This window comes from Nerophis lumbriciformis, linkage group LG33 (assembly GCF_033978685.3).
Source record: "Nerophis lumbriciformis linkage group LG33, RoL_Nlum_v2.1, whole genome shotgun sequence".
NCBI lineage: Eukaryota > Metazoa > Chordata > Actinopteri > Syngnathiformes > Syngnathidae > Nerophis > Nerophis lumbriciformis.
Genome location: NC_084580.2, coordinates 25156858 through 25178046, shown reverse-complemented (window position 1 = coordinate 25178046; position 21189 = coordinate 25156858). Strand labels below are relative to the sequence as shown.

General features: G+C 35.5%; 1 protein-coding gene across 3 annotated transcripts in view; it reads right to left on the bottom strand.

Moving 5' to 3' along the window:
* The window catches only part of fam110b (family with sequence similarity 110 member B), a 41841-nt gene that overhangs the window by 8845 nt on the left and 11807 nt on the right, over positions 1–21189 (bottom strand). Inside the window, exons 1-2 of one of the 3 annotated variants that reach the window (XM_061928957.1) lie at positions 18104–18524; positions 7560–7646 (exon numbers count right to left, since the gene is read on the bottom strand). The gene's annotated coding sequence lies outside the window, so the exon portion shown is untranslated. Of the gene's footprint in view, positions 1–7559; positions 7834–18103; positions 18525–21189 lie in introns of those variants that run through there. The other 2 variants (XM_061928954.1, XM_061928956.1) reach the window with 2 other exon arrangements.

Here is a 21189-nt window from a genome sequence, read left to right as displayed (position 1 = left end):
GCTACTGTACATAAAACATATTACAAAAACATGCTACAAAACAACTTAAAAATGCTACATGAAACATGCCACAAAACATGCTACTGTACATAAAACATATTACAAAAACATACTACATGAAACATGCCACAAAAACATGCTACTGTACATAAAACCTATAACAAAAACATGCTACAAAACAACTTAAAATGCTACATGAAACATGCCACAAAAACATGCTACTGTACATAAAACATATTACAAAAACATACTACATGAAACATGCCACAAAAACATGCTACTGTACATAAAACCTATAACAAAAACATGCTACAAAACAACTTAAAATGCTACATGAAACATGCCACAAAAACATGCTACTGTACATAAAACATATTACAAAAACATGCTACAAAACAACTTAAAATGCTACATGAAGCATGCCACAAAAACAGGCTACTGTACATAAAACATATTACAAAAATATGCTACATGAAACATGCCACAAAAACATGCAACTGTACATAAAACATATTACAAAAACATGCTACAAAACAATTTAAAATGCTACATATTACAAAAATATGCTACATGAAACATGCTACTGTACATAAAACATATTACAAAAATATGCTACATGAAACATGCCACAAAAACATGCAACTGTACATAAAACATATTACAAAAACATGCTATAAAACAATTTAAAATGCTACATATTACAAAAACATGCTACAAAACAACTTAAAATGCTACATATTACAAAAACATGCTACAAAACAACTTAAAATGCTACATGAAACATGCTACAAAAACATGCTAATGTACATCAAACATATTACAAAAACAGGCTACAAAACAACTTAAAATGCTACACAAAACATGCAACAAAAACATGCTACTGTACATAAAACATATTACAAAAACATGCTACAAAACAGCTTCAAATGCGAGATGAAACATGCTACAAAAACATGCTACTGTACATAAAACATATTACAAAAACATGCTACAAAACAACTTAAAATGCTACATGAAACATGTCACAAAAACATGCTACTGTACATAAAACATATGACAAAAACATGCTACAAAGCAACTTAAAATGCAACATGAAACATGCTATAAAAAGTTGTTACAGTACATAATATTTCTTACACAAAACATGCAACAACAAAATATAAAAATAAACATGCTACAAAAACAACTTAAAATGCTACATGAAACATACTACAAAAAGATGCTACTGTACATAAAACATGTGACTAAACAACTTAAAATGCTACATGAAACATGCTACAAAAACATGCTACTGCACATAAAACATGTGACTAAAACATGTACAAAACAACTTAAAATGCTACATGAAACATGCTACAAATCTTCCTACTGTACATAAATCATATTACAAAAACATGCTACAAAACCTCCTAGTAATGCTATGTGAAACATGCTACAAAAACATGCAACAAAACAACTTAAAATGCTACATTAAACATGCTACAAATCATGCTACTGTACATAAAACATATTACAAAAACATGCTACAAAACAACTTAAAAATGCCACATGAAACATGCTACAAAAACCTGCTCCAGTACATATGAAAATAGAAAAATAATTTTGCAACAAAAACAACTTAAATGCTACATGAAACATGTTACTGTACATAAAACATGTTACAAAACAACTTAAAATGCTACATGAAACATGCTATAAAAACTTGTACTACAGTACATATTTTCTACACAAAACTTGCAACAAAAACATAAAATATAATAGTAAATATGCTACAAAAACAATTTAAAATGCTACATGGAACATGTTGCAAAAACATGCTACTGTACATAAAACATGTTACAAAAAGCCTACTACAAAAACAACTGCTACATGAGACATGCATAAAAGTACTCAAAAAACTGCTCCAAAAACAACTCAAAAATGCTACATGAAACATGCTACAAATCATGTTACTGTATATAAAACATGTTACAAAAAACCTGCTCCAAAAATGACTCAAAAATGCTACATGAAACATGCTATAAATCATGCTACCGTACATAAAACATGTTACAAAAAACCTGCTCCAAAAACGACTCAAACATGCTACATGAAACATGCTACAAGTCATGCTACTGTACATAAAGTATGCTACAAAAACCTGCTCTAAAAAAAAAATGCTACATAGAACATGCTACAAATCATGCTACTGTACATAAAGACATTTGACAAAAAACCTGCTCCAAAAACGACTCAAAATTTTACATGAAACATGCTACAAAAACGTAACATGAATGCAACATAAAACAGACTACAAAAAACAAGTAGCATAAAACATGCTACACAACATTAAAGATGCTACATAAACATGCTAAAATAATTATGCTACAATAACATGTTACTTAGAACATTCTACAAAAACATGTTACACAAACGCAACATAAAAGATGCTACATACACATGCTAAAATAATTATGAATATAATTTAAAAAATCATTCACTCCACATTCACACATTCATGGTGGTTAGCTACATGCTGTAGTACTTAAAAATATTTTTTTAAATAAAAAGTGTGTAACAAATCAAATCTGTCATTATTGTTTCTGACCGGTGTTGTGTCCTACGCTATTCAGCGGTACTTGAACGCATCATAAGATTATAGAAGGATCACTATCTTAGGCAGTAATGTCTTAATACGTTTATATTGGGTATGTCCTTTCCCGATGGGGAAAGACGTTAATGTCTCTTCTTTCATGTTAGCATTTAAGCTAGCACTAGTCAGTCCGTGGGTTGATCAAAGTGCAGTTGTTAGTCACGGCTTCTCCGTCATTAAAACCCTATAAACGCCAAACGTATCATAAGTGATACATTGGGTTTTGGACCCCAGTGTCATTTATTTCTTCCCAAAAAGCCCGATGTATCAGATCAGATGCATGCATTACACGTATCACCCACATGGGGGCAGTAATGGACTGTCCAGTCATCCTGCAAGATTGCCACAAAGAAGAAACGAGAGACACCTGATTTGTTAAGATAAACTTTGCCGAATCTAAAGGGAAAAGGTAACTAAAATGTACTTATTTTACTGACACATCAGTATGAACAGTTAATCGGTTTATGTATCGTGAAATTACTTAATATTTCATCATATATTTTATAGTAAAACTGTTTTAAAAAGTGTGTATCAAATTTGATACAACAAGTTTAAAAGGTCATAAATGAGTTAATTGTCATTTTATTGCATTTCGTGGGTTGATCAAAGTGCAGTTGTTAGTCACGGCTTCTCCGTCATTATAACCCTATAAACGCCAAACGTATCATAAGTGATACATTGGGTTTTGGAGCCCAGTGTCATTTATTTCTTCCCAAAAAGCCCGATGTATCAGATCAGATGCATGCATTACACGTATCACCCACATGGGGGCAGTAATGGACTGTCCAGTCATCCTGCAAGATTGCCACAACGAGACACCTGATTTGTTAAGATAAACATTGCCGAATCTAAAGGGAAAAGGTAACTAAAATGTACTTATTTTACTGACACATCAGTATGAACAGTTAATCGGTTTATGTATCGTGAAATTACTTAATATTTCATCATATATTTTATAGTAAAACTTTAAAAAAGTGTGTATCAAATTTGATACAACAAGTTTAAAAGGTCATAAATGAGTTAATTGTCATTTTATTGCATTTCGTGGGTTGATCAAAGTGCAGTTGTTAGTCACGGCTTCTCCGTCATTATAACCCTATAAACGCCAAACGTATCATAAGTGATACATTGGGTTTTGGACCCCAGTGTCATTTATTTCTTCCCAAAAAGCCCGATGTATCAGATCAGATGCATGCATTACACGTATCACCCACATGGGGGCAGTAATGGACTGTCCAGTTATCCTGCAAGATTGCCACAAAGAAGAAACGAGAGACACCTGATTTGTTAAGATAAACTTTGCCGAATCTAAAGGGAAAAGGTAACTAAAATGTACTTATTTTACTGACACATCAGTATGAACAGTTAATCGGTTTATGTATCGTGAAATTACTTAATATTTCATCATATATTTTATAGTAAAACTTTAAAAAAGTGTGTATCAAATTTGATACAACAAGTTTAAAAGGTCATAAATGAGTTAATTGTCATTTTATTGCATTTCGTGGGTTGATCAAAGTGCAGTTGTTAGTCACGGCTTCTCCGTCATTATAACCCTATAAACGCCAAACGTATCATAAGTGATACATTGGGTTTTGGACCCCAGTGTCATTTATTTCTTCCCAAAAAGCCCGATGTATCAGATCAGATGCATGCATTACACGTATCACCCACATGGGGGCAGTAATGGACTGTCCAGTCATCCTGCAAGATTGCCACAAAGAAGAAACGAGAGACACCTGATTTGTTAAGATAAACTTTGCCGAATCTAAAGGGTAAAGGTAACTAAAATGTACTTTTTTTACTGACACATCAGTATGAACAGTTAATCGGTTTATGTATCGTGAAATTACTTAATATTTCATCATATATTTTATAGTAAAACTGTTTTAAAAAGTGTGTATCAAATTTGATACAACAAGTTTAAAAGGTCATAAATGAGTTAATTGTCATTTTATTGCATTTCGTGGGTTGATCAAAGTGCAGTTGTTAGTCACGGCTTCTCCGTCATTATAACCCTATAAACGCCAAACGTATCATAAGTGATACATTGGGTTTTGGAGCCCAGTGTCATTTATTTCTTCCCAAAAAGCCCGATGTATCAGATCAGATGCATGCATTACACGTATCACCCACATGGGGGCAGTAATGGACTGTCCAGTCATCCTGCAAGATTGCCACAAAGAAGAAACGAGAGACACCTGATTTGTTAAGATAAACTTTGCCGAATCTAAAGGGAAAAGGTAACTAAAATGTACTTATTTTACTGACACATCAGTATGAACAGTTAATCGGTTTATGTATCGTGTAATTACTTAATATTTAATCATATATTTTATAGTAAAACTGTTTTAAAAAGTGTGTATCAAATTTGATACAACAAGTTTAAAAGGTCATAAATGAGTTAATTGTCATTTTATTGCATTTCGTGGGTTGATCAAAGTGCAGTTGTTAGTCACGGCTTCTCCGTCATTATAACCCTACAAACGCCAAACGTATCATAAGTGATACATTGGGTTTTGGAGCCCAGTGTCATTTATTTCTTCCCAAAAAGCCCGATGTATCAGATCAGATGCATGCATTACACGTATCACCCACATGGGGGCAGTAATTGACTGTCCAGTCATCCTGCAAGATTGCCACAAAGAAGAAACGAGAGACACCTGATTTGTTAAGATAAACTTTGCCGAATCTAAAGGGAAAAGGTAACTAAAATGTACTTATTTTACTGACACATCAGCATGAACAGTTAATCGGTTTATGTATCGTGAAATTACTTAATATTTCATCATATATTTTATAGTAAAAGTGTTTTAAAAAGTGTGTATCAAATTTGATACAACAAGTTTAAAAGGTCATAAATGAGTTAATTGTCATTTTATTGCATTTCGTGGGTTGAGCAAAGTGCAGTTGTTAGTCACGGCTTCTCCGTCATTATAACCCTATAAACGCCAAACGTATCATAAGTGATACATTGGGTTTTGGAGCCCAGTGTCATTTATTTCTTCCCAAAAAGCCCGATGTATCAGATCAGATGCATGCATTACACGTATCACCCACATGGGGGCAGTAATGGACTGTCCAGTCATCCTGCAAGATTGCCACAAAGAAGAAACGAGAGACACCTGATTTGTTAAGATAAACTTTGCCGAATCTAAAGGGAAAAGGTAACTAAAATGTACTTTTTTTACTGACACATCAGCATGAACAGTTAATCGGTTTATGTATCGTGAAATTACTTAATATTTCATCATATATTTTATAGTAAAACTTTAAAAAAGTGTGTATCAAATTTGATACAACAAGTTTAAAAGGTCATAAATGAGTTAATTGTCATTTTATTGCATTTCGTGGGTTGAGCAAAGTGCAGTTGTTAGTCACGGCTTCTCCGTCATTATAACCCTATAAACGCCAAACGTATCATAAGTGATACATTGGGTTTTGGAGCCCAGTGTCATTTATTTCTTCCCAAAAAGCCCGATGTATCAGATCAGATGCATGCATTACACGTATCACCCACATGGGGGCAGTAATGGACTGTCCAGTCATCCTGCAAGATTGCCACAAAGAAGAAACGAGAGACACCTGATTTGTTAAGATAAACTTTGCCGAATCTAAAGGGTAAAGGTAACTAAAATGTACTTTTTTTACTGACACATCAGTATGAACAGTTAATCGGTTTATGTATCGTGAAATTACTTAATATTTCATCATATATTTTATAGTAAAACTTTAAAAAAGTGTGTATCAAATTTGATACAACAAGTTTAAAAGGTCATAAATGAGTTAATTGTCATTTTATTGCATTTCGTGGGTTGATCAAAGTGCAGTTGTTAGTCACGGCTTCTCCGTCATTATAACCCTATAAACGCCAAACGTATCATAAGTGATACATTGGGATTTGGAGCCCAGTGTCATTTATTTCTTCCCAAAAAGCCCGATGTATCAGATCAGATGCATGCATTACACGTATCACCCACATGGGGGCAGTAATGGACTGTCCAGTCATCCTGCAAGATTGCCACAAAGAAGAAACGAGAGACACCTGATTTGTTAAGATAAATGTTGCCGAATCTAAAGGGTAAAGGTAACTAAAATGTACTTTTTTTACTGACACATCAGTATGAACAGTTAATCGGTTTATGTATCGTGAAATTACTTAATATTTCATCATATATTTTACAGTAAAACTGTTTAAAAAAGTGTGTATCAAATTTGATACAACAAGTTTAAAAGGTCATAAATGAGTTAATTGTCATTTTATTGCATTTCGTGGGTTGAGCAAAGTGCAGTTGTTAGTCACGGCTTCTCCGTCATTATAACCCTATAAACGCCAAACGTATCATAAGTGATACATTGGGTTTTGGAGCCCAGTGTCATTTATTTCTTCCCAAAAAGCCCGATGTATCAGATCAGATGCATACATTACACGTATCACCCACATGGGGGCAGTAATGGACTGTCCAGTCATCCTGCAAGATTGCCACAAAGAAGAAACGAGAGACACCTGATTTGTTAAGATAAACTTTGCCGAATCTAAAGGGAAAAGGTAACTAAAATGTACTTATTTTACTGACACATCAGTATGAACAGTTAATCGGTTTATGTATCGTGAAATTACTTAATATTTCATCATATATTTTATAGTAAAACTTTAAAAAAGTGTGTATCAAATTTGATACAACAAGTTTAAAAGGTCATAAATGAGTTAATTGTCATTTTATTGCATTTCGTGGGTTGATCAAAGTGCAGTTGTTAGTCACGGCTTCTCCGTCATTAAATTGTGACCTGCTGTATCAGATATGATACACATTGAAAACCAAATCATTTTTGTAAAAAAATGATTGAAGTGTCTGTCATTAAAGTTCAAGTTGTCATTATAGCAGTCAAAGTCAACACATGAGAAAATGCAAGACATGCTTCTTACCAGCGTGGTAATGTTTGGATGGCGTAGGTCCTTCTTCACACCTTGATGCCTCCTCCTTGTCCAGCAGGTGTCACTCAGCAACTGGAGCTGTCAATCAAAGAGGTGAGTAATATTTAACACTTAGGTTTAGGTCAGGCTGATTAGAAAGTGCAGAAGAAGAAGGGACACAGAAATAACTGGCCATAATACAAATGTACATGATGGCGACTTCAACTAGCGGGGCCACCTTAACTGAAGCGGCGGGCCACACTCACATTGATACAGTGGACCACATTTCAATTGATGTGGCGGGCCAAGTTACGTGATGCAACAGGCCAAATTAAATGACGTGGCGGGCCACATAAGATGGTGTTTCAAGCCGATTTACACGATGCGGCGGGCCACCTTAAATGACGTGGCGGGCTACATTAAATGACGCGGCGGGCCACCTTAAATGATGTGGGCAACGTAAAATGATGCGGCGGGCCACATTAAATGACGTGGCGGAACACATTAAATGATGTGGTGGGCCACCTTAAATTATGTGGCGGGCTACATTAAATGATGTGGCGGGCCACCTTAAATGATGCGGCGGTCCACATTAAATGATGTGGCGGGCCACCTTAAATGATGCGGTGGGCAACGTAAAATGATGCGGCGGGCCAAATTAAATGATGCGGCGGGCCACTTTAAATGATCCGGCGGGCCAACTAAAATGATGTGGCAGGCTACTTTAAATGATTTATTTATCATTTATGTGGTGGGCTACATTAAATGATGCGGCGGGCCAACTAAAATGATGTGGCAAGCTACATTAAATGATTTATTTATCATTTATGTGGCGGGCTACATTAAATGATGCGGCGGGCCACATTAAATGACGCGGCGGGCCACATTAAATGATGCGGCGGGCCACCTTAAATGATGCGGTGGGCCACCTTAAATGATGCGGCGGGCCACCTTAAATGATGTGGCGGAACACATTAAATGATGTGGCAGGCCAATTTAAATGATGTGGTGGGCTACGTTAAATGATGCGGCGGGCCAACTAAAATGATGTGGCGGGCTACATTAAATGATGCGGCGGGCCACCTTAAATGATGTGGCGGGCTACATTAAATGATGTGGTGGGCTACATTAAATGATGTGGTGGGCTACATTAAATGATGCGGCGGGCCAAATTAAATGATGTGGCGGGCTACCTTAAATGATGTGACGGGCCACGTAAAATGATGCGGCGGGCCACCTTAAATGATGCGGCGGGCCACATTAAATGATGCGGCGGGCCACCTTAAATGATGTGGTGGGCTACAATAAATGATGCGGCGGGCCACTTTAAATGACGCGGCGAGCCAACTAAAATGACGTGGCGGGCTACATTAAATGATGTGGTGGGCTACATTAAATGATGCAGCGAGCCAACTAAAATGATGTGGCGGGCTACATTAAATGATGTGGTGGGCTACATTAAATGATGCGGTGGGCCACATTAAATGATGCGGCGGGCCACCTTAAATGATGTGGTGGGCTACAATAAATGATGCGGCGGGCCACTTTAAATGACGCGGCGAGCCAACTAAAATGACGTGGCGGGCTACATTAAATGATGTGGTGGGCTACATTAAATGATGCAGCGAGCCAACTAAAATGATGTGGCGGGCTACATTAAATGATGTGGTGGGCTACATTAAATGATGTGGTGGGCTACATTAAATGATGCGGTGGGCCAAATTAAATGATGTGGCGGGCTACCTTAAATGATGTGACGGGCCACATAAAATGATGCGGCGGGCCACCTTAAATGATGCGGCGGGCCACCTTAAATGATGCGGCGGGCCACCTTAAATGATGTGGTGGGCTACATTAAATGATGCGGCGGGCCACTTTAAATGATGCAGCGAGCCAACTAAAATGATATGGCGGGCTACATTAAATGATGCGGCGGACCACTTTAAATGATGCGGCGGACCACTTTAAATGATGCGGCGGGGCACCTCAAATGATGTGGCGGAACACATTAAATGATGTGGCGGGCTACATTAAATGATGTAGCGGGCCACTTTAAATGACGTGGCGGGCTACATTAAATGATGTGGCGGGCTACATTAAATGACATGGACCACCACATTAAATGACCTGGCGGGCTACATTAAATGATGTGGTGGGCCAAATTAAATGATGCGGCGGACCACTTTAAATGATGCGGCGGGCCACCTCAAATGATGTGGCGGAACACATTAAATGATGTGGCGGGCTACATTAAATGATGTAGCGGGCCAATTTAAATGACGTGGCGGGCTACATTAAATGATGTGGCGGGCTACATTAAATGACATGGACCACCACATTAAATGACCTGGCGGGCTACATTAAATGATGTGGTGGGCCAAATTAAATGATGTGGCAGGCCACTTTAAATGACATGGCGGGCTACCTTAAATGATGCGGTGGGCCACCTTAAATGACGTGGACCGCCACGTTAAATGACCTGGCGGGCTACATTAAATGTGGTGGGCCACCTTAAATGATGTGGCAGAACACATTAAATGTGGCGGGCCACTTTAAATGATGTGGCGGGCTACATTAAATGACGTGGACCACCATCTTAAATGACCTGGCGGGCTACATTGAATGATGTGGTGGGCCAAATTAAATGATGTGGCGGGCCACTTTAAATGACATTGCGGGCTACCTTAAATGACGTCGCGGAACACGTTAGATGATGCGGCGGGCTACATTAAATGATGCGGCGGGCCACCTTAAATGATGTGACGGGCTACATTAACTGATGCGGCGGGCCATTTTAAATGATGTGGTGGGCTACCTTAAATGATGCGGCGGGCCACTTTAAATGATGCAGCGAGCCAACTAAAATGATGTGGCGGGCTACATTAAATGATGTAGCGGGCCACTTTAAATGACGTGGCGGGCTACATTAAATGATGTGGTGGGCCACTTTAATTGATGCGGCGGGCCACATTAAATGATGTGGCGGGCTACATTAAATGATGTGGCGGAACACATTAAATGATGTGGCGGGTCACCTTAAATGATGTGGCGGGCTACATTAAATGATGTGGACCACCACCTTAAATGGCCTGGCGGGCTACATTAAATGATGTGGTGGGCCACTTTAATTGATGCGGCGGGCCACATTAAATGATGTGGCGGGCTACATTAAATGATGTGGCGGAACACATTAAATGATGTGGCGGGTCACCTTAAATGATGTGGCGGGCTACATTAAATGATGTGGACCACCACCTTAAATGGCCTGGCGGGCTACATTAAATGATGTGGTGGGCCACTTTAATTGATGCGGCGGGCCACATTAAATGATGTGGCGGGCTACATTAAATGATGTGGCGGAACACATTAAATGATGTGGCGGGCCACCTTAAATGATGTGGCGGGCTACATTAAATGATGTGGACCACCACCTTAAATGGCCTGGCGGGCTACATTAAATGATGTGGTGGGCCAATTTAAATAACGTGGCGGGTCACTTTAAATGACGTGGCGGGCTACATTAAATGATGTGGCGGGCTACATTAAATGATGTGGTGGGCCACCTTAAATGATGTGGACCACCACCTTACATGAAGTGGCGGGCTACATTAAATGATGTGGTGGGCCACATTAAATGACGTGGCGGGCTATATTAAATGATGTGGTGGGCCACATTAAATGATGCGGCGGGCCACCTTAAATGATGTGGCGGAACACATTAAATGATGTGGCGGGCCACTGTAAAAGATGTGGCGGGCTACATTAAATGATGTGGACCACCACCTTAAATGAACTGGCAGGCCACCTTAAATGATGTGGACCGCCACATTAAATGACCTGGCGGGCTACATTAAATGTGGTGGGCCACTTTAAATGATGTGGCGGGCCACCTTAAATGATGCGGCTGGCTACATTAAATGACGCGGCGGGCCACCTTAAATGACGTGGACCACCACATTAAATGACCTGGCGGGCTACATTAAATGTGGCGGGCCACCTTAAATGACGTGGCGGGCCACATTAATGATGCTAAAGCATTATTAATTATTGACGTGTTTCTTGCATATTTTTTCACTTCATGTAAATACAAAATATAACGTGTTGGCAAGAACAAGGTCAGGAATTTTGTCCTCTTTTTTTTTTTGTCCTTTACCTTTATTTACTTTTTGTCAAAGTGAAGTTTGTTCACTCGCGTTAAAAAATATTTTTTTCAATAAAATCACGTTGTTTTTTTTTTTTGCCGCAGACGATTTAAAAATAAAATACGGACGTGGGAGGAAGGTCGTTATATCAAAAATAAATTCTCCGAAGAAGCATGACTTCCAACAAGTCATTTTACACAGGCAACATATGTACGTCAATGTTTCTTAGTCACAAGGGTAAAAAAAAAAAAAAAGGTGTGACAAAGTCATCGACGCTGGCTTGTGCCAAACTCCTCTCCATGACTCATTGCAATATCACAACCTCTGCTTATCTGCCCGTATCCTCCCACATTCTCTGCAGGCACTGAGGTGGACAGCCTGCCACGGAGCAACAACAACAGCATGATGTCGCTCATTACCCCAACCCTCCTTCTTCCACCAGCAAAAGCCATACCTTTGCTCAATGGAAGTCCAGTTTTGTATGAAGGATGCGACCCATTTTTGCCGACCGAAAACTGAAGTTTTGGGCCATTTTTGTCATTAAAACAACTTTCTATTGTACAAAACCCCAGAAGCAGTGAAATTGCCTGCAACATGTTTGGAAAAAAAGCTGGCACAAGTGGCAAAAAAGAGTGAGAACGTTTGGGAATGCTCATCAAAGACTTATTTGGAACATCCCACAGGTGAACAGGCTAATTGGGAACAGGTGGGTGCCATGATTGGGTATAAAAGCAGCTTCCATGAAATGCTCAAACAAGGACGGGGGCGAGGGTCACCACTTTGTCAACAAAATGCCTGAGCAAATTGTTTAAGAACAACATTTCTCAACAAGGAATTGAGGGATTTCACCATCTACGCTCCGTAATATCATCAGAAGGTTCAGAGAATCTGGAGAAAGGCCGAAAACCAACCTTGGATCCCTCAGGTGGTACTGGATCAAAAAAAAGCGACATCAGTGTGTAAAGGATATCACCACACGGGCTCGGGAACACGTCAGATAACCACTGTCAGTAACTACAGTCGGTCGCTACATCTGTAAGTGCGAGTTAAAACTCTACTATGCATAAGCCAAAGACATTTATCAACAACACCCAGAAAGGCCGCCGGTTTCGCTGGGCCCGAGCTCGTCTAAGATGGACTGATGCAAAGTGGAAAAGTCTTCTGTGGTCTGACGAGTCCACATTTGAAATAGTTTTTGGAAACTGTGGACATTAAGAGGAAGAGAACCACCATGTTTTTACCTTCTTTTATCTTCCTTTATTTACTTTTCACCTTTTACCCTATTTTTTTATAATATTTAACCAATTTCTTTTTACCTTTTTCTCATATTTCGAACCTTCTTTTTACTTTGTTTTTACCTTCTTTAACCACATTTTTTTAACCTTATTCTCACCGTTTTTTTAACTTTTTTTTTTTACCTCCTTTTATCCTTCTTTACCAACTTTTTTTTACCTTTTACCGTAATTTTTAAAACATTTTTTAACCTTTTTTTTTTTTAACCTTTTTACTTTCTTGCATACTTTGTATCTTATTTTTTTTATTTAGTTTTTACCTTCTTTTATCTTCTTTTTACCCTTAATTAAAAAAAATATCTAACCAATTTTATTGTACCATTTATACGTTTTTGCATACATCTGTAAGTGCAAGTTAAAACTCTACTATGCATAAGCCAAAGACATTTATCAACAACACCCAGAAACGCCGCCGGTTTCGCTGGGCCCGAGCTCGTCTAAGATGGACTGATGCAAAGTGGGAAAGTCTTCTGTGGTCTGACGATTCCACATTTGAAATAGTTTTTGGAAACTGTGGACATTAAGAGGAAGAGAACCACCATGTTTTTACCTTCTTTTATCTTCCTTTATTTACTTTTCACCTTTTACCCTATTTTTTATAATATTTAACCAATTTCTTTTTACCTTTTTCTCATATTTCGAACCTTCTTTTTACTTTGTTTTTACCTTCTTTAACCACATTTTTTTTACCTTATTCTCACCGTTTTTTTAAACTTTTTTTTTTACCTCCTTTTATCCTTCTTTACCAACTTTTTTTTACCTTTTACCCTAATTTTTAAAACATTTTTTAACCTTTTTTTTTTTAACCTTTTTACTTTCTTGCATACTTTGTATCTTATTATTATTTTTTTTTAGTTTTTACCTTCTTTTATCTTCTTTTTACCCTTAATTAAAAAAAATATCTAACCAATTTTATTGTACCATTTATACGTTTTTGCATACATCTGTAAGTGCAAGTTAAAACTCTACTATGCATAAGCCAAAGACATTGATCAACAACACCCAGAAACGCCGCCGGTTTCGCTGGGCCCGAGCTCGTCTAAGATGGACTGATGCAAAGTGGGAAAGTCATCTGTGGTCTGACGAGTCCACATTTGAAATAGTTTTTGGAAACTGTGGACATTAAGAGGAAGAGAACCACCATGTTTTTACCTTCTTTTATCTTCCTTTATTTACTTTTCACCTTTTACCCTATTTTTTATAATATTTAACCAATTTCTTTTTACCTTTTTCTCATATTTCGAATCTTCTTTTTACTTTGTTTTTACCTTCTTTAACCACTTTTTTTTTTACCTTATTCTCACCGTTTTTTTTAACTTTTTTTTTTTACCTCCTTTACCAACTTTTTTACCTTTTACCCTAATTTTTAAAACATCTTTTAACCTTTTTTTTTTTAACCTTTTTACTTTCTTGCATACTTTGTATCTTTTTTTATTTTATTTAGTTTTTACCTTCTTTTATCTTCTTTTTACCCTTAATTAAAAAAAATATCTAACCAATTTTATTGTACCATTTATACGTTTTTGCATACATCTGTAAGTGCAAGTTAAAACTCTACTATGCATAAGCCAAAGACATTTATCAACAACACCCAGAAACGCCGCCGGTTTCGCTGGGCCCGAGCTCGTCTAAAATGGACTGATGCAAAGTGGAAAAGTCTTCTGTGGTCTGACGATTCCACATTTGAAATAGTTTTTGGAAACTGTGGACGTTAAGAGGAAGAGAACCACCATGTTTTTACCTTCTTTTATCTTCCTTTATTTACTTTTCACCTTTTACCCTATTTTTTATAATATTTAACCAATTTCTTTTTACCTTTTTCTCATATTTCGAACCTTCTTTTTACTTTGTTTTTACCTTCTTTAACCACATTTTTTTTACCTTATTCTCACCGTTTTTTTAACTTTTTTTTTTACCTCCTTTTATTCTTCTTTACCAACTTTTTTACCTTTTACCCTAATTTTTAAAACATTTTTTAACCTTTTTTTTTTAACCTTTTTACTTTCTTGCATACTTTGTATCTTATTTTTTTAATTTAGTTTTTACCTTCTTTTATCTTCTTTTTACCCTTAATTAAAAAAAATATCTAACCAATTTTATTGTACCATTTATACGTTTTTGCATACATCTGTAAGTGCAAGTTAAAACTCTACTATGCATAAGCCAAAGACATTTATCAACAACACCCAGAAACGCCGCCGGTTTCGCTGGGCCCGAGCTCGTCTAAAATGGACTGATGCAAAGTGGAAAAGTCTTCTGTGGTCTGACGAGTCCACATTTGAAATAGTTTTTGGAAACTGTGGACAATAAGAGGAAGAGAACCACCATGTTTTTACCTTCTTTTATCTTCCTTTATTTACTTTTCACCTTTTACCCTATTTTTTATAATATTTAACCAATTTCTTTTTACCTTTTTCTCATATTTCGAACCTTCTTTTTACTTTGTTTTTACCTTCTTTAACCACATTTTTTTTACCTTATTCTCACCGGTTTTTTTTTTACCTCCTTTTATCCTTCTTTACCAACTTTTTTACCTTTTACCCTAATTTTTAAAACATTTTTTAACCTTTTTTTTTTAACCTTTTTACTTTCTTGCATACTTTGTATCTTATTTTTTTAATTTAGTTTTTACCTTCTTTTTACCCTTAATTAAAAAAAATATCTAACCAATTTTATTGTACCATTTATACGTTTTTGCATACATCTGTAAGTGCAAGTTAAAACTCTTCTATGCATAAGCCAAAGACATTTATCAACAACACCCAGAAACGCCGCCGGTTTCGCTGGGCCCGAGCTCGTCTAAAATGGACTGATGCAAAGTGGAAAAGTCTTCTGTGGTCTGACGATTCCACATTTGAAATAGTTTTTGGAAACTGTGGACATTAAGAGGAAGAGAACCACCATGTTTTTACCTTCTTTTATCTTCCTTTATTTACTTTTCACCTTTTACCCTATTTTTTATAATATTTAACCAATTTCTTTTTACCTTTTCCTCATATTTCGAACCTTCTTTTTACTTTGTTTTTACCTTCTTTAACCACATTTTTTTTTACCTTATTCTCACCGTTTTTTAAACTTTTTTTTTTACCTCCTTTTATCCTTCTTTACCAACTTTTTTTTACCTTTTACCCTAATTTTTAAAACATTTTTTAACCTTTTTTTTTTTAACCTTTTTACTTTCTTGCATACTTTGTATCTTATTATTATTATTTTTTAGTTTTTACCTTCTTTTATCTTCTTTTTACCCTTAATTAAAAAAAATATCTAACCAATTTTATTGTACCATTTATACGTTTTTGCATACATCTGTAAGTGCAAGTTAAAACTCTACTATGCATAAGCCAAAGACATTGATCAACAACACCCAGAAACGCCGCCGGTTTCGCTGGGCCCGAGCTCGTCTAAGATGGACTGATGCAAAGTGGGAAAGTCATCTGTGGTCTGACGAGTCCACATTTGAAATAGTTTTTGGAAACTGTGGACATTAAGAGGAAGAGAACCACCATGTTTTTACCTTCTTTTATCTTCCTTTATTTACTTTTCACCTTTTACCCTATTTTTTATAATATTTAACCAATTTCTTTTTACCTTTTTCTCATATTTCGAATCTTCTTTTTACTTTGTTTTTACCTTCTTTAACCACTTTTTTTTTTACCTTATTCTCACCGTTTTTTTTAACTTTTTTTTTTTACCTCCTTTACCAACTTTTTTACCTTTTACCCTAATTTTTAAAACATCTTTTAACCTTTTTTTTTTTAACCTTTTTACTTTCTTGCATACTTTGTATCTTTTTTTATTTTATTTAGTTTTTACCTTCTTTTATCTTCTTTTTACCCTTAATTAAAAAAAATATCTAACCAATTTTATTGTACCATTTATACGTTTTTGCATACATCTGTAAGTGCAAGTTAAAACTCTACTATGCATAAGCCAAAGACATTTATCAACAACACCCAGAAACGCCGCCGGTTTCGCTGGGCCCGAGCTCGTCTAAAATGGACTGATGCAAAGTGGAAAAGTCTTCTGTGGTCTGACGATTCCACATTTGAAATAGTTTTTGGAAACTGTGGACGTTAAGAGGAAGAGAACCACCATGTTTTTACCTTCTTTTATCTTCCTTTATTTACTTTTCACCTTTTACCCTATTTTTTATAATATTTAACCAATTTCTTTTTACCTTTTTCTCATATTTCGAACCTTCTTTTTACTTTGTTTTTACCTTCTTTAACCACATTTTTTTACCTTATTCTCACCGTTTTTTTAACTTTTTTTTTTACCTCCTTTTATTCTTCTTTACCAACTTTTTTACCTTTTACCCTAATTTTTAAAACATTTTTTAACCTTTTTTTTTTAACCTTTTTACTTTCTTGCATACTTTGTATCTTATTTTTTTAATTTAGTTTTTACCTTCTTTTATCTTCTTTTTACCCTTAATTAAAAAAAATATCTAACCAATTTTATTGTACCATTTATACGTTTTTGCATACATCTGTAAGTGCAAGTTAAAACTCTACTATGCATAAGCCAAAGACATTTATCAACAACACCCAGAAACGCCGCCGGTTTCGCTGGGCCCGAGCTCGTCTAAAATGGACTGATGCAAAGTGGAAAAGTCATCTGTGGTCTGACGATTCCACATTTGAAATAGTTTTTGGAAACTGTGGACGTTAAGAGGACCATCCGGATTGTTCTAGGCGCAAAGTGTAAAAGGCAGCATGTGTGATGGTATGGGGGTGTATTAGTGCCCAAGACATGGGTAACTTACACATCTGTGAAAGCACTATTAATGCTGAAAGGTACATACAGCTTTTGGAGCCATCATGGACGCCCCTGCTTATTTCAGCAAGATTGCGTTCACGTTTGAAAAGATCCGATTCCAAAAGCATGTGGCCCAAATCTGATGCAGATTTGAAGCGCTTTGGACTGGCAATCCGATCTGATGAGGTGCCCAGTGTCCTGATTCAGAGCCAGCAGTCCCACCACAAAACCCGGATCTCAGAGCCTAATGGTCTTTTGGAGATCTAGAATCTGTTAGGACAAAACCACCAACCTCAGTAGACCAACACATTCCTGTTCTATCTTCTGAAAGATTAGTACCACTCCACACATCCAAAGATCTTACCACACCAACAGTTCCTGGGAGTCCATGGTAAACATCCTTGCTCACAATGAACACATGAATAATATTATATATCATTAATGTCACGGAACCTCGGATCGGCAGTGACTCTCGGCTCCTCGTTTGAACTCCTGGCTCGGGTCGGAGGCTACAGTTCTATCCGAGCTAATGGGTTTAGCCTACAGACTTACTGGACTTATTCTGGGAACATCACAGTCCCCGGGTCCACGCCACATTCAGCCAATGAATGAGAGAGAAACACTGGCAAAAGTTCTCCAGGTTCGGTCCAAAGAAGATCCGAGTTTCAGGTGTGTATGTATGTGAATAATATAAATACAGTCTATTATACAGCATTATTCTCATATGAATAATATAAATACAGTCTATTATGCAGCATTATTCTCATGTGAATAATATAAATACAGTCTATTATGCAGCATTATTCTCATGTGAATGATATAAATACAGTCTATTATACAGCATTATTCACAGGTGAATAATATAAATACAGTCTATTATACAGCATTATTCACATGTGAATAATATAAATACAGTCTATTATACAGCATTATTCACATGTGAATAATATAAATACAGTCTATTATACAGCATTATTCACATGTGAATAATATAAATACAGTCTATTATACAGCATTATTCACATGTGAATAATATAAATACAGTCTATTATGCAGCATTATTCTCATGTGAATGATATAAATACAGTCTATTATACAGCATTATTCACAGGTGAATAATATAAATACAGTCTATTATACATCATTATTCACATGTGAATAATATATATACAGCATTATTCGCATGTGAATAATATAAATACAGTCTATTATACAACATTATTCACATGTGAATAATATAAATACAGTCTATTATACAGCATTATTCACATGTGAATAACATAAATCCAGTCTACTATACAGCATTATTCTCATGTGAATAATATAAATACAGCATTATTCACATGTGAATAATGTAAATACAGTCTATTATACAGCATTATTCACATGTGAATAATATAAATACAGTCTATTATACAGCATTATTCACATGTGAATAATAGAAATACAGTCTATTATACAGCATTATTCACATGTGAATAATATAAATACAGCATTATTCACATGTGAATAATATAAATACAGTCTATTATACAGCATTATTCACATCTATTATACAGCATTATTCACACGTGAATAATATAAATACAGTCTATTATACAGCATTATTCACATGTGAATAATATAAATACAGTCTATTATACAACATTATTCACATGTGAATAATATAAATACAGTCTATTATACAGCATTATTCACATGTGAATAATATAAATACAGTCTATTATACAGCATTATTCTCATGTGAATAATATAAATACAGTCTATTATACAGCATTATAAGGATAATATTTGATTATTGATTTTAATATTGTTATTATATTGTTGTGCAGCACTTTGGAAACATTTTTGTTGTTTGGATGTGCTATATAAATAAAGTGGTTTGGATTGGATTATTCACATTGTGAATAACATAAATACAGTCTATTATACAGCATTATTCACATGTGAATAATATAAATACAGTCTATTATACAGCATTATAAGGATAATATTTGATTATTGATTTTAATATTGTTATTATATTGTTGTGCAGCACTTTGGAAACATTTTTGTTGTTTGGATGTGCTATATAAATAAAGTGGATTGGATCGGATTGGATTATTCACATGTGAATAACATAAATACAGTCTATTATACAGCATTATTCTCATGTGAATAATATAAATACAGTCTATTATACAGCATTATTCACATGTGAATAATATAAATACAGTCTATTATACAGCATTATTCTCATGTGAATAACATAAATACAGTCTATTATACAGCATTATTCACATGTGAATAATATAAATACAGTCTATTATACAGCATTATTCACATGTGAATAATATAAATAGTCTATTATACAGTATTATTCACATGTGAATAATATAAATACAGTCTATTATACAGCATTATATATTATATATATACTCTACATTCAAGTACAGCGCACCAGTGTATAAGCCGCACCCGCTGAAGTTCAGGGAAAAATATGTTTCCATATATTAGTCGCACCCGACTATAAGTCGCAGATATTTATGTTATTTACACAGATATGTTCTGTAAATATTTATTTACACACTCTAATTCTTTCCAAACGGTGTCTGTAACACGGCGGTAAAACGGCCGATCAAACAAAACAGAAGTCACCGTCACGGACCCGCCAGCTGCGCACGCTAGCTCAGCCAAACAGACTCAATAACGCCATGGTGGCGTTTTTGGCGAGCTTCCAAAACTGAAACAATACAAAAAGAAGGACATTGTAAGTCCAATAATGCTAACACGGACACTCCTAAACGTGTTAGCATATTAGCTGCTGCTAACGAGGCTAGCGTCATAACCTTCTTTTAACAAATTTTTATATTTGTTTACCTCCTCTTAACTTTTTAAAACCATTTATCTTCCTTTACCTACTTTTTTTACCCTTTAACTTTTTATTTTTTACATTTTATAACCTTTTTTTTTTTTAACCTTTTTTACTTTCTTGCATACTTTGTGCCTTATTTTTTATTTAGTTTTTACCTTCTTTTATCTACTTTTTACCTTTTACCCTATTTTTTTTTTTACAATATTTAACCAATTTCTTTTTACCTTTTTTTTCATACTTCGAACCTTCTTTTTACTTAGTTTTTTTTAACCTTCTTTTACCAAATTGTAACTCTTTTTTTTTTTTACCTTATTCTCACCTTCTTTTAACTTTTTTTTGTACCTCTTTGTATCTTCTTTTACCTACTTTCTTACCTTTTACCCTAATTTTTAAAACATTTTTTAACCTTTTTTTTTTTTTTTTTTTTTTACCTTTTTTTACTTTCTTGCATACTTTGTGCCTTATTTTTTCTTTTGCTTTTACCTTCTTTTATCTTCCTTTATTTACTTTTTACCTCTTACCCTATTTTCTTTTACAATATTTAACCAATTTCTTTTTACCTTTTTCTCATACTTCGAATCTTCTTTTTACTTTGT